The following is a 15,010-nucleotide window of genomic DNA, read 5'->3' on the forward strand; positions in this document are numbered from 1 at the left end:
CAAAAACCAACAAATTCTGGCAAAATGCAAGCATTGATTATGCAAGAATGGACTGCTATCAGTCAGGATTTGGTCCAAAAGTTGATTGAGAGCATGCCAGGGAGAATTACAGAGGTTTTGAAGAAGAAGGGGCAACACTGCAAATATTGACTTGCTGCATTAACTCATTCTAACTGTCAATATAACCTATTGGTACTCATAATATGATTGCAATTATATTTCTGTATGTGATATAAACATCAGACAAGCACTAATAAAAACCAGAGGCCAGAAGATCATGTGAAAATATAATTTTGGTGTCATTCTCAAAACTTTTGGCCATGACTGTGTATATATATATATATATATATATATATATATATATATATATATATATATATATATATATATATATATATATATATATATATATATATATATATATATATGTGTATGTATGTTTTACTCACTTATATAGCGCCATTGTATTCTGCAATACTGTGCAGACATCAGCCTCACTGTCCCCATTGGGGCTCACAATCTAAATTCCCTATTAGTATATCTTTGGAGTGTGGGAGGAAACCGGAGGAACCCTCACAAACATGGGGAGTAGATACAGACTCCTTGCTGAGATTTGAACCCAGGATCGCAGCGCTGCAAAGCAACAGTGCTAACCACTGAGCCTCTGTGCTGCCCATGCAGATATCCGTTCCTGTATGGTAATTTGTGGCATTGTTATTGCATACCCATATGAGATGGACAGACAGACAGCTGCATATTACCCATATTATATAAACAAAGCAATGGGTTATAAATCATTACTCCCTTTGCTAGCTCTCCCTGAGCAGGACGCACGGAGGCACTCTGGTTAACATGGCTGCTGACCTGTTAGTGGTGTGGCGGGCATGGAGCGATGCGATCCCTGGCCACCACCATGGTGTGACGGGCAGGGATCGCATCAGTGGTGTGGCGGGCATGGAGGGATGCGGAGCTGAGGGTGGGGCGGGCAGGGAACGATGCGGAGCTGAGGGTGGGGCGGGCAGGGAGCGATGCGGAGCTGAGGGTGGGGCGGGCAGGGAGCGATGCGGAGCTGAGGGTGCGGCGGGCAGGGAGCGATGCGGAGCTGAGGGTGCGGCGGGCAGGGAGCGATGCGGAGCTGAGGGTGTGGCGGGCAGGGAGCGATGCGGAGATGAGGGTGCGGCGGGCAGGGAGGGATGCGATCTCTCTGCTGCTGACATGGCAGTGGAGCTGAGGGATCCATCCTCTGCTTCCTGCTCGGCGCTTTCTCCCTCGCACAGGCAAAGAGAAAGTTGCAGACAACAAGGATGCTGTGGCCTGCTGGGGAACGGGCAGAGAGGTTAGTGATTTTTTTTAAACTAATACTCTGGGCTGGGGAGACAATGATGGGGATGGGGGGAGCAATGATGAGGATGGGGACAGCAATGATGGGGTGAGCAATGATGGAAAGGGGGAGAGCAATGATGGGGATGGGGGAGAGCAATGATGGGGATGGGGATAACAATGATGGGGATGGGTGAGATCAGTGATGGAAAGGGTGAGATCAGTGATGGAAAGGGTGAGATCAGTGATGGAAAGGGGGAGAGCAGTGATGGAAAGGGGGAGAGCAGTGATGGGGATGGGGGAGAGCAGTAATGATGGTGGGGGAGAGCAGCAATGATGGAGGTGGGGGAGAGCAATGATGGAGGTGGGGGAGATATGACAATGATGGTGGGGGAGAATAATGATGGAGGAGGGGGAGATATGACAATGATGGAGGTGGGGGAGAGCAATAATGGGGAATTATTTTGATGCTATATGCTGTTAATATCTGGTCTGGTCACGGTGTGATGGTATTTCTCCCTTGTACAGTATGTGGCATTATTCAGTCACTGTGTGGTGGTAATATGTGGTCTGGTCATGCTGTGATTGTATTTGTCCCTTGTATGTAGTATTACTCGGTCACTATGTGGTGGTAATATGTGGTCTGGTCATGATATGGCGGTACTTCTCCCTAGTATGTGTAATTTGGTCGCTATATGCTGGTAATATCTGGTCTGGCCACGGTGTGGCCGTATTTCTCCCTTTGTATATGGTACTATTGGTGTTGGCATAGTGGATTGTCTTATGTATGGCGGTCATTTGTTCTCTCTGATATTAATTAGAAGAAGATTCTTTATTTCCATCAGTGATTAAATACTTGCGACAAGATGCACTTACAGGGGTTCTCTGGGGAAAACAAGTAATCACCTCTCCACAGGATAAGTGATAAATTATTGATTGGTGGGGGTCTGACTGCTGGCAAACAACTGGCAGAATGGGGAGCTTTTCTCCCCATTAGATTTGAGCAGCATGTACGATTCGACCACTGATCCATTCATTCCCTCAGTGGCTGTTATTTTTTTTTTCTGGAAGCCCCAAAGAGAATGATCGGAGCTGCGGTCAGACGTCCCACCAGTCGCTGCATTTTAAAATGGGGATAAGTGTCCTGTCAGGGATAAAAGTTCCCCATTCTTCCGATGTTCGGATCCAAATGATTAATAAGTGATGATCACCGATCCTGTGGAGCCCATGGATCGGTGATAACTTGTTTTAACCAAAGAAGCCCTTTAATGCAAACTACCGTAATTGTACATCCTGGTTATAGCAGTGCACAGTAGATGTGCAGGAGCCGCCTGTGTCTTACAGTGGACGCTCCACTATAACAAGGATAACGGCTATCAGGTATTTGAATACAGCTGTAGAGTGGGCCCCTAAGATCAATTCCTCCTGTGGGTCCCAGACACCCCAGTCCGACACTGCCTATATGCCCATATAAATGGCTGTCCTACTGACAGATTCCCATTAAGGATAGAGGTGAGGCAGCTGTTGCTAATTGCAGGATGTACTAGAACGTTATACCCCACATAAACATAATACAAGTTGCTTTTTGAAATAAATGTTTTCTTTTTTGGTAAAGATGAAAATACTAGGTGTCTTCTTGCCACAATAACCAAGTTACAACATGACTCTCCATTCGTGAAGACATTGAGAGGCGTGCAGTTGATACATGAAAGTAGTACAGTCTGGGAGCTGAAAAAACATACTATATCTTCTTATACAATCTAAAACCAGAAACTAAATACACAAGCTGTGATGATAATTGACTACCCAGCATGGAAGTGTCTATGGAAGTGAAGGACAGAAATCAGCTTCCTAGTGATGGATTAAATGTATTCATTTTAGCAGGAAAAAATATTCACCTCTTCAAGATATGTTGATAATCATAGGATCAATTTGATTGGTTAAATAATTCCGGACTGCCCGTAGACTTTAAACAACCAGATATTGCTCTGTAGTGACGTTCTAAAATGTCATGTCACAGGTGCACTTTCTATACAGAAGGCAGAGATGGTTTATTTCGAGCTGAGTGTAACCGGAGCGTAAGTGCAAACGAAAGTAAGTGTGTGACTTGTTTTTCAGTGACTTTGGATTCAGGGAGTTTGGAAGGGAGGACTTTGGACTGAATTGCTGTCTGTATTTTATTAATTCTTTACATTTCTTTTTACTTAACATTTCTGTCTAGTGCAATCCCCATTAGGAAATTAGCTCCATTATTGGCAATGCTATCCAGTGTACATCTTGCCACATGTATGCAATCCTTGAACAGCCGGTCGAGGTTGCCTACTGCTGCGTGAGATGTTTGCGCATTTGGAAGCCCAGGTACTGGATCTAAATGAGCAGCTGGCAACACTGAGATCCATTGACAATATGGAAAGGAGTCTGCTGCTCACTGAGCAGCTGCTCACTGGGGTAGATGTGGGGGAGGGTGGTAGTAAGGAGCTGCAGGACAGTGAGGCCGCTAGCTGGGTGACAGTTAGAAGGGGGGGTAGAGGGAAGAGTGCCAGGGAGGCTAGTCCTGATCTGGAACACCCCAATAAGTTTGCAAAGTTGGCAGATGAGGGGGGTGACGGTACAGGGGTAGCACTGCTGCAGCAAGGCATGTCCCCTGAAAGGCGGAGGAGTGTCAGATCCAGTAAGGAGGGAAATAGGAGAGCAGGGCAGGCCAGGCAGGTGCTGGTAGTGGGGGACTCAATTATTAGGGGAACAGATAGGGCAATCTGTCACAAAGACAGGGATCGTCGAACGGTGTGCTGCCTACCTGGCGCTCGAGTCCGGCACATCGCTGATCGGGTTGACAGATTACTGGGAGGGGCTGCTGAGGACCCAGCGGTCATGGTGCACATTGGCACAAATGACAAAGTTATAAGTAGGTGGAAGGTCCTTTAAAGATGATTTCAGGGAATTTGGCTGCAAGCTGAAAGCAAGGACCTCCAAGGTGGTATTCTCTGAAATACTACCGGTACCACGCGCCACGCCAGAGAGGCAACGGGAGATTAGGGAGATAAATAAGTGGCTCAAGAACTGGTGTAGGAAGGAGGGATTTGGGTTCCTGGAGAACTGGGTCGACTTCTCAGTTGGCTACAGACTCTATGCTAGGGACCGACTGCACCTCAATGGGGAGGGGGGAGAAAATGGCTAGAAGGTTGGAGGGGTGTTTAAACTAGGGATTGGGGGGGGAGGGTATTCATTTTATAGGTGGGGAAGATAGTGCAGATAGTGACCTGGGCACAAATAAAGAAATTGGGGATGGGGTTAGAACAGTCAATAAAGTAAGAAGGAATAGAGGTACAGAGAGATACATAAAATGCATGTACACTAATGCCAGAAGCCTCACCAACAAAATGATGGAATTAGAATTAATTTTGTTGGAAAATAATTATGACATGGTGGGGATATCTGAGACGTGGCTGGACGAGAGCCATGACTGGGCAGTGAATTTACAGGGCTATAATCTGTTCAGAAATGACCGTACAAACAAGCGAGGGGGGGGGGTGTTTATATGTAAAATCATCCTTAAAACCCATCTTGCGGGAGAATATATATGAATCTAATGAAAATGCAGAGTCCATGTGGGTGGAGATAAGGGGAGGGGGAAAAAATAATAAATTACTGATAGGGGTTTGTTATAAGTCCCCAAAAATAATGGAAGCAGCGGAGAATATCCTCATAAAGCAAATAGATGAAGCAGCGACTCAAGGAGAAGTCATTATTATGGGGGTCTTCAACTACCCTGAAATACATTGGGGGAGAGAAACTTGTAGTTCAAGCAAAGGTAATAGGTTTTTGACAACTATGAGAGACAATTGCCTTTCACAACTGGTTCAGGACCCAACAAGAAGTGGGGCACTGCTAGACCTAATATTAACCAATAGGCCAGACCGCATTTCAAATATATGAGTTGGGGGTCACTTGGGTAATAGTGATCACAAAATAATACGTTTTCATGTAACCTTTAATAAGATGTGTAGTAGAGGGGTTACAAGGACACTAAACTTCAGGAAGGCAAATTTCCAACGGTTGAGAGATGCAATAAACTGGGACGATATCCTGAGACATAAAGCTACACAAAGCAAATAGGAGACATTTATTAGCATCCTGAATAGGACCTGTGCACAATATATACCCTATGGGAATAAACATGCTAGAAATAGGAGGAAACCACTATGGCTAACTAGAGCTGTAAGGGGCGCAATAAGTGACAAAAAGAAAGCATTTAGAGAACTAAAGCAAGTAGGTAGTGATGAGGCATTAAATAAATATAGAAAATTAAATAAATTCTGTAAAAACCAAATCAAGGCAGCAAAGATTGAGGCAGAGAGAATCATTGCCAGAGAAAGTAAAAATAACCCCAAAATATTCTTTAAGTACATAAAGAGTAAAAAACTAAAAAATGATAGTGTTGGCCCCCTTAAAATAGTCTGGGTGAAATGGTGGATGAGGATGAGGAAAAAGGCAATATGCTAAATGATTTTTTTTCAACTGTATTTACACAAGAAAATCGCATGACAGAAAACATGATTAGTGATAACAAAAATTCTCCATTAAATGTCACTTGCTTAACCCAGCAGGAAGTACGGCGGCGTCTAAAAATCACTAAAGTTGACAAATCCCCGGGCCCGGATGGAATACACCCGCGAGTACTGCAGGAATTAAGTAACCTCATAGATAGACCATTATTTTTAATCTTTAAAGATTCCATAATAACAGGGTCTGTACCACAGGACTGGCGTACAGCAAATGTGGTGCCAATATTCAAAAAGGGGACAAAAACTGAACTTGTAAATTATAGGCCGGTAAGCTTAACCTCTACTGTGGGTAAAATCCTGGAGGGTTTCCTAAGAGATGCTATACTAGAGTATCTGAAGAAGAATAACCTCATGACCCAATATCAACATGGGTTTACGAGGGACCGTTCCTGTCAAATCTGATCAGTTTTTATGAGGAGGCAAGTTCTGGACTGGACCAAGGAAATGCAGTGGATGTTGTGTATATGGACTTCTCAAAAGCTTTTGATACGGTTCCACACAAAAGGTTGATACATAAAATGAGAACAATGGGGATGGGGGAAAATATATGTATGTGGGTTAAGAACTGGTTCAGTGATAGGAAACAAAGGGTGGTTATTAATGGAACACACTCAGACTGGGTCTCCGTTAACCGTGTGGTACCACAGGGGTCAGTATTGGGCCCGCTTCTTTTTAACATATTTATTAATGACCTTGTAGGGGGCATACAGAGTAATATTTCAATATTTGCAGATGACACTAAACTCTGCAGGGTAATCAATACAGAGGAGGACAATTTTATATTACAGGAGGATCTATGTAAACTAGAAGCTTGGGCTGATAAATGGCAAATGAGCTTTAATGGGGATAAATGTAAGGTAATGCACTTGGGCAGAGGAAATAAAATGTATAATTATATGCCTAATTGTAAAACACTGGGCAAAACTGTAACTGAAAAAGACCTGGGTGTATTGGTGGACGACAAGCTCACGTTTAGTGGCCAGTGTCAGGCAGCTGCTGCAAAGGCAAATAAAATAATGGGATGCATTAAAAGAGGCATAGATGCTCATGAGGAGAACATAATTTTACCTCTATACAAGTCACTAGTGCGACCACACTTAGAATACTGTAAACCAAGCAATGTGAACTGAGGTCTAAGATGGTACACATGCAAGAAATAGGAGCATGTTCACAATAGCAAAAAGATGGGGTACTTAATGAACTATTTTTGATTGTCGCTGGTGGGACGGTTTGTATACTTTTTTTGATCAAAAATAGTTCACTAAGTACCCTATATTTCATATGCAACTTTGCTTTACATTTATATATAATGATGGTAGGGTATGAGATATTTTTTGTCTTTTGTAGGTTTTACTTAGAATACTGTGTACAGTTCTGGTCTCCGGTATATAAGAAAGACATAGCTGAACTAGAGGGGGTGCAGAGAAGAGTGACCAAGGTTATTAGAGGACTGGGGGGTCTGCAATACCAAGACAGGTTATTACACTTGGGGTTATTTACTGTGGAAAAACGAAGGCTTGGGGGGATCTTATTACTATGTACAAGTATATGAGGGGACAGTACAAAGACCGTTCTACTGATCTTTTTACTCTGAGGCCAGAGACGGGGGCATCTTCTACGTTTGGAGGAAAGAAGGTTTAATCATAATCACAGACGCGGATTCTTTACTGTAAGAGCAGTGAGACTATGGACCTCTCTGCCGCATGATGTTGTAATGAGTGATTCACTACTAAAATTTAAGAAGGGCATGGATGCCTTTCTTGAAAAGTATAATAATATTACAGGTTATATATACTAGATTCCTTGATAGGGCGTTGATCCAGGCAAGTAGTCTGATTGTCGTATGGAGTCGGGAAGGAATTTTTTCCCCAATGTGGAGCTTAGTGTTTGCCACATGTTTTTTTTTGCCTTCCTCTGGATCAACATGTTAGGCTATGGGCTGAACTAGATGGACTTAGTCTTCCTTCAACCTTAAAACTATGTTACTATGTTACTATTTTACTGTATATACTGCACCGAATAAGTGTTGTAAATAGGGTATAAGAACTAAAAAAGAATAGTGAGCTGCCATACTAAGTAAACACAATTAAAAAAGCAATGAGCTTATACCAAAACCCAAATAGTGTCCTCTTTCACTATTCTCACTTCACGACATTTTCCCACCACTCCCTAAAAGATTCTGAAGCTCACTGTCACCCCGGTAACTCACATGCCTTCTCAGTGTCGTCCTACTCACTGAGCTCTCTGCTCTACTCCTCCCAGTGTCAGGCTATCGCGCTGAACTGCCTCTTGCAGCACTCACAGTACTGCTACATCCTCGTGTGTCTGGAGAGTCTTCACCTGGCTATAGGGAGGCACGGCCAGACTCTGCAGCTATTGAACCTACTGTGTCCTGGAAAGTTTTTCTTCTCTGACTTATTCCTTGCCAGCAGGGGATACATTAGGCAGGTCCTCCCTTCATACCTTTCCCAAACTTAGGTTCTGTTGCAGTTTTACTGTCTAGGTGCATTCTTGTTTTGACTTTCCTGTTACTGACCTATTTTGTTTACCCGTTTTGTGTCACGTCGTCGCTTCTGACCCCAGCTTTGTATTTTAAACCAGCTCTGCCCGCCCCGACCTCGGACTGTCTGACCAAGTTTCTGTCTTCGTCCTCTGCTACTCGCATTTCTGCCATGACCCACAGGTCAGTTGCTGCAGGTACGGGCACAGCCTTGGAGAGGTACCTGGTGACTACCCTAATGTCCCAAACCTATCCTCCCCATCAGAGGCTCTAGTGAAGACCATGTAGTCACTTAGTCATGCCTCTCCAGGGTAAGACTGGTCAGTGGCACAATGGGTCCACACCCAATGCTGTCACACTCAGAGTTATCAAATCTTATTGCTCAATGACTTAGAACCCAAATTATATTTTGTCAATAAAGGGAATCTATCAGCAGGATTCTACTAGCCTGAGAGCAGCATTATGTAGGGGCGCACACACCGATTCCAGCAATAGGTCACTTACTGGATGCTTTAGTTTTGATAAAATCTCTTTTTTTATCTCCTGCATATCTACCAGTTTTCTGAATGTTGATCTCTGTATAATCACAGAGTGACAGCTTTCCGTGTACACTGTGCATAGGCAGAAGGCTGCCAGTCTGTGGTGGGGGTGGAGTTGTATTGCAGCATTTACTTGTCCTCTACTGATAAAACAGTGATTTTATCAGTAGGAGATTATCAAAACTACAGCAAGCAGCCCAGTAAGTGATAAATCGCTGAAATCAGATTCTTTGTCTCCACATTAAGCTGTTCTCGGATTAGATGACAAAATTTTAGTGACCGATTTCCTTCAATGATATCTACTTTTTCACGGGCTAACCGGTGTCAAGTTTTAGAGAAATTCTCATACATTTCCAGAGTAAAATTCAGTCTAATAGAACAAATGACTACACTTTGTAAATTTAAATGGGGTTGCGTACTAAGAACAAAACTTGTCGATACACATTACTAGATATATTGTATTACGCAACTCATTTATGTTCACATCATGGCTAAAGGTGTGAGACTGTTTTTTATTAAGAAAAATGAATGAGTTAATGCAAATTATTTGAGTTCCATGAAATGGACTTTCTAGGGTAGTCTCCTACTTTAGTAACCTAGCCTAAATTCATAGATGTCTGAATGAAGCCTAATACCTTTTCAACTCCCCAGACTATTCAGCAACTGTAAGAAGAGCTTGTACACCACTATTATAAAGAGGTTGCCCGCTGTCAAAGGTCGCAGCCGGGGGGGGGGTCGTCACTGAACCACTCACGCTGTTATCTTTGGAGTGAATAGCTTTCTACTGCCCCTATCGTCGGGACAATTACACGATTGGCCAGTGGTTAATGGAGAAGGCCGCAGGCTGTTCCCACTAATAGGTCGGTAATCGGGAAACTAACAGTGAGCGTATGGTATATACACCTCTGATTCCAATGCATGGAATATGTATATACCCCCATGTGGTCACTGCTAACTCCATGATAAACCAAGAAAGATTATTAGCTGCCACCACCAGTCATTTCGACAGGCTGACTGGAGGCATGGTATGTAGCATATGGCTTCTGGACGCGGTTTACAGAACAAAAGGAGCAGAACTATTAAATTTTATATTTAATCCAAAACGAGGCATTGTTTTATAAAAAATATACAATAGGTTTTTACAAAGGGGACAAAACAATACAGGATATACAGTTACAGAAAATAAAATGAATAAAACAAACCAAACTTACTACACCAATCGCAGAGATGATTCAGCTAGCGGATGGGAGCAATCCAATTGAATGTCTAGTTATCGGGATCAAGCCTACACTGACATGTATATTCCTCAGCATTGAACACATCATAATTTGCCTTGATCTTTTATCACCACCTGAGTTACACCCACACCTCCCCTCCCCATGATGATCTCACGTGGGCTGGGTTGTGAGATGTCCTCAACCCTTCAGGATTTTATGATATCCCCAACTTATGTGATAACTTCACTCCTGATGATAGCAGAAGTTTGAGATCGCAGCCATATTTTATATTGCCATTTTACCTTTATCCAGAGACCAAACATTACATGTCTGCTGTCAGCAATTTGCCCATTATTATTTGTGGCTTATAGGCAGGTGTTACAGTTAGGAAAAAATATGCATCTTCTTTCCCTATTAACCCTGAAGCCAAAAAGGTATATCCCATCACAATCAGATTTATACAAACTTCGATATTCAATATTTTCTTTCGGAGACAAACGTATGGGCTAAATGTTAGCATTTCCCTTGCAGGAAACGACAGTGTCAAGATGCATTTCCTGGGGACAATACCCCTTCCACGTTGCTATTTATGTGTAAACACATGTACCCTTTTGTTATCCAACTCTTTGAAAACACTTCTCCTGTCTCAGTTACCTGTCTATCTTATAATTCTCAATCTTTCACCAAAGACATCCTCGTTGGCACTTGGGCTTCAAAAGGACTTGAATGGTTAACTATTCATATCTTAATTGGCTTCCTCACCCCCGGCTATTGGTAATCTACCACATCCTTATGTCCATTGTACAGGCTATTTCAATAAAGCTCAGATTTCAAGCAATGGTCCTTCCGCAAAAGAGAGGCGAGGAGGATGAATGCCCCCCCCTTCACTGGTGGTTGCTGAGATTTTAATATTTTCTATGACACCCACCTTTGGGAACAATTTTTTATGTTTTTTTTGCTTAAAGGTTTATTATCATATTATTGCATTAATTAGGCAGTATGAAAATAAGCAGGTTTGCAATTGACTTGTTTTTTCAATCTGCAGTTATTTTTCTGCAATGAGAGCTTTTATCTTTCATAGTGTACATACGAGACCGGCCACCATTGCCTGGCCGAGCATACACAGCATTTACATTCCAGGATGAGGAGTGTAAAACAGTATATAAAACCCTTTTATCACATTAAATAACTCTCTTGCAAGTATAACCAGTTAAATCAAGTTCAGTAGGTTTCAGCGAGATCCTTAACCGGGTGTCCATCTCACAAGTGAAGGTGCAAAGTGGGGGGACCCGTCCACATCAAACCCCCAATGTAGGCACTGGGCGTGGCTGCAGGGCATAGGTGATCCACTCATTGGACCACGTCTTCGGCCACGCCAAACTGGTTTTTGTTCGGTTGTCAATGAAACCAACAGGAAGCACCTTAAGAAGTGCTAACTATTTATAATGAAAGTTTTTGGCTGTTCAACGTCCACAACCTATAAGTCTTTTTAACCGGGTAACTATAAAACTTTAAACAGACACTTTAACTGATTATTTTCAATACCCTTCCGGGTAACTATATACAGTCTCTAACTTTTTAAATAAACAGTTTAATAGTGGTGCCCCTTCTGGGGGAACATTCGTCCACCACTAGATGGCCCAGCCGGGTCATCAACTTCAGATGGCAGGGGTGCAATCTCCTCCTCTTTACACACATGTAGGGTGTACCCAGGGGTGGATTAAGAGTAGCAAGGGCCCCGGGCAGTTTAGAAGGCGCTGGCCCCCCCACACACACACCTGATGTATCACATGTCACATGATCCCCAGTGATAGATCATGTGATAGTTCACGTGAAATTTGGCACAATATTAATAATAATAATTTTTTTAGGCTGTGTGCCCACTATGCGTTTTTTATGCAATTCCGCTGCAGAAACGCTTAAACGCTTGGTAGAAGGTCTGCCATGTTCCCTAATGATAATCTGCATGTGCTGTGCACATGCTGCGGAAATTTCCGCTGCGGATTATCATTGCGGAAAAATCCGCAGCATTACCAATTATTTTGCGGAAGCTCGGCGTTTTCGCTGCCATTGACTTGCATTGGAACGCATGTAATCCGCATCACTGCATCTGTACATGCAGAATCCATGTGTTTCAATGTGCGGATGGTACCCTGGTTTGGAGAAGAGGAGACTCTCCTCCAGACCCGGGTACCATAGTACCTGTAAAAAAAAATAATAATAAAAAAAAAAATATTATACTTACCTTCTGATGGCCCCCGCTGTCTTTATCCGATGCGTCCTGGCTTGCCGGCAGCTCATGATGTTCTGAAAAGGACCTGCCATGACGTCATTTAGTCATGTGACGGGTCACGTGACCGCTGACTTTGGCAGGCCATCAGAAGGTAAGTATATATTTATTTTTTACCATTCTTTTATGGTCACACTATATAAATCCATGCCGGTTGCATGGATTTATATAGTGTGACCAAGTTGTCAAGCACTTTCCAAGTGATGCTAAAATCGCTTGGAAAAGCGCTTGATAACCCGCATGCCGAAATGCATGTGAAGAACTTTTCACATCCGCATGTCCCTGACAGGAAAAACGCATGTAAAATCCGCATGCGTTTTTTCTGCCAGGGAGATGCAGAAACGCTCAAAAAATATCCGGAGCATTTCTGCATCGTGGGCACATAGTCTTACATTAATTGTATGACTCAATATTGAGCACACGTAGCCAACTAAACACGGCGGGAGGCCGCACGGCGCCATCTATACACAGCGGGAGGCCGCACGGCGCCATCTATACACAGCGGGAGGCCGCACGGCGCCATCTATACACAGCGGGAGGCCGCACGGCGCCATCTATACACAGCGGGAGGCCGCACGGCGCCCCCCCCCCCAGAGACAGCGGGAGGCCACGCAGTCACGCACACACAAACATATACAGACATATACATACACGCATAAACACATTTGAAACCCAAAAATACATATAAATGATATCTGCCTGCACACATACACACACTCAATCACACATACACACACTCACTTTCACACATACACACACACACACACACACACACACACACACACACACACACACACACAGACTCACCATCCCCCGGCTCGGCTCCAGTCCTGCTCCTCTCCGGTGCAGCACTGCAGGCCGGGCGCGCACTGTGTGACGTCACAGCTAGGAGACACGGCCATGCACAGGGCCGTGTCTCCTAGCAGTGACGCGGCCGGGCCAGCACAGGGAAGTTAGCTGCTGCAGTGCTGGCCCGGCTGGAGAAGAAGCAGCGTCTGTGCGTTGCTGCTGGGGATGCGGTCTGTGGGCAACCCCGCCACTGTCTGCCAGTATGTGCCGCGGCGCTGCACATATAATGAGGGCAATATGGCCTTAGACACCCCGGAGCCCCGGGCCCCCTGGAGGCCCGAGGCCTCGGGCGGTAGCCCAGATTGCCCTCATTATAATCCGCCTATGGGTGTACCACCCACGTTCTCCATGGTGACGGGTGTAGGTGACTGTCTGCAGGCTACTTAGCTGCAGCCGGAGCAGAAGCTGCTTGTGGACGGCCACGGTCAGCGACACCAGAAGTCAGGGGCATGTCCTCCACGCTCGCCTTCTGCACATCAAGCGCGTACCACCCCCTCTCTCCTGAGTATTGTGCTAATCAGGCCGCTCCTTGGATGTATGGCATAGACAGTGGCATTATGAGGGCTGCGGCAGCACCCGCTGTTGGAGCTTCTCCTAAGGGGGGCATCTCCCCCCCCCCCCCCCTCCCTAGTTCATCCTTGCCGGGGTAGGACTCAACCCTCCGGATGCTTGTGTTGTCGCTCCTTGCACAGCCGGTCACTGAGACTGCTCTGCTGGTCACTGTACAGCCGCACTCTTGCTGCACAGCTTCTCACACTTGTGTTGTATTCACAGAGCTGTAGCAGCTGGGATAGTCGGATGGGTGGATGGATCACACAGCACAGGGCTGCAGCAGCTGGATAGATGGGATCACACAGCACAGGGCTCCAGCCGCTGGATGGATGGGATCACATAGCACAGGGCTCCAGCCGCTGGATGGATGGGACCACACAGCACAGGGCTCCAGCCGCTGGATGGATGGGATCACACAGCACAGGGCTCCAGCCGCTGGATGGATGGGATCACACAGCACAGGGCTCCAGCCGCTGGATGGATGGGATCACACAGCACAGGGCTCCAGCCGCTGGATGGATGGGATCATGACTCGCCCTCTGGGCCGTGGGGCACTCGGATCCGGGTAACAGGGCGATAATGGGGGTAGTAGTGGCAACCCGGTCCGTGGCTCAGGGTGGTCAGACCAGTGGCAGTCTTCTATATGTTTTGCAATGTCCGACTACGCCACCCGTGGATTGCGGTCAGGGCTAACCGCCGCTGCAGTGCAGACCGCTGGGGCAGATGTAAATGTGCAGCACTGAATAGTACAACTCCCCACGGGAGGAGTATGGCCCCAGGGCAGTATATAATGGATGATGGAGGGGATAATTCCGACCGCAATAGCCAGGAAACGGAGGCCTCTTAAACAGTTCAGGGTCTTTATTAGAACAGGTGAGACGACCCAAAAACAGTCCCAGCTAGGAGGGGGGACCTGGATGTCTGAGAACAAGTGGAAAGCTGGCCCTGATCAGGGTGAGGGTGTAGGCCTACCGTGCTCTCTGCGCTCTTTCTGGCTATTTCCCTCCTCGTGGTGTAATAGCCCACGTTCCTGAGCTCGCGGTGTCTTCTCGCCTGTATGGCTTGCAACTTGGGTCCCTTTCTACTCCCGGCCTGGTACAGCTTTGCTGGTCCCTTCTGCTGTGGCGGAACCTCCTGGCTTCTTAGGCCAGGGAACATACAATCCCCTGCGGACTGGT

The sequence above is a fragment of the Phyllobates terribilis genome, unplaced genomic scaffold, assembly GCF_046119375.1.
Source record: "Phyllobates terribilis strain yellow unplaced genomic scaffold, ASM4611937v1 Scaffold_7__3_contigs__length_470593459, whole genome shotgun sequence".
Taxonomy (NCBI): domain Eukaryota; kingdom Metazoa; phylum Chordata; class Amphibia; order Anura; family Dendrobatidae; genus Phyllobates; species Phyllobates terribilis.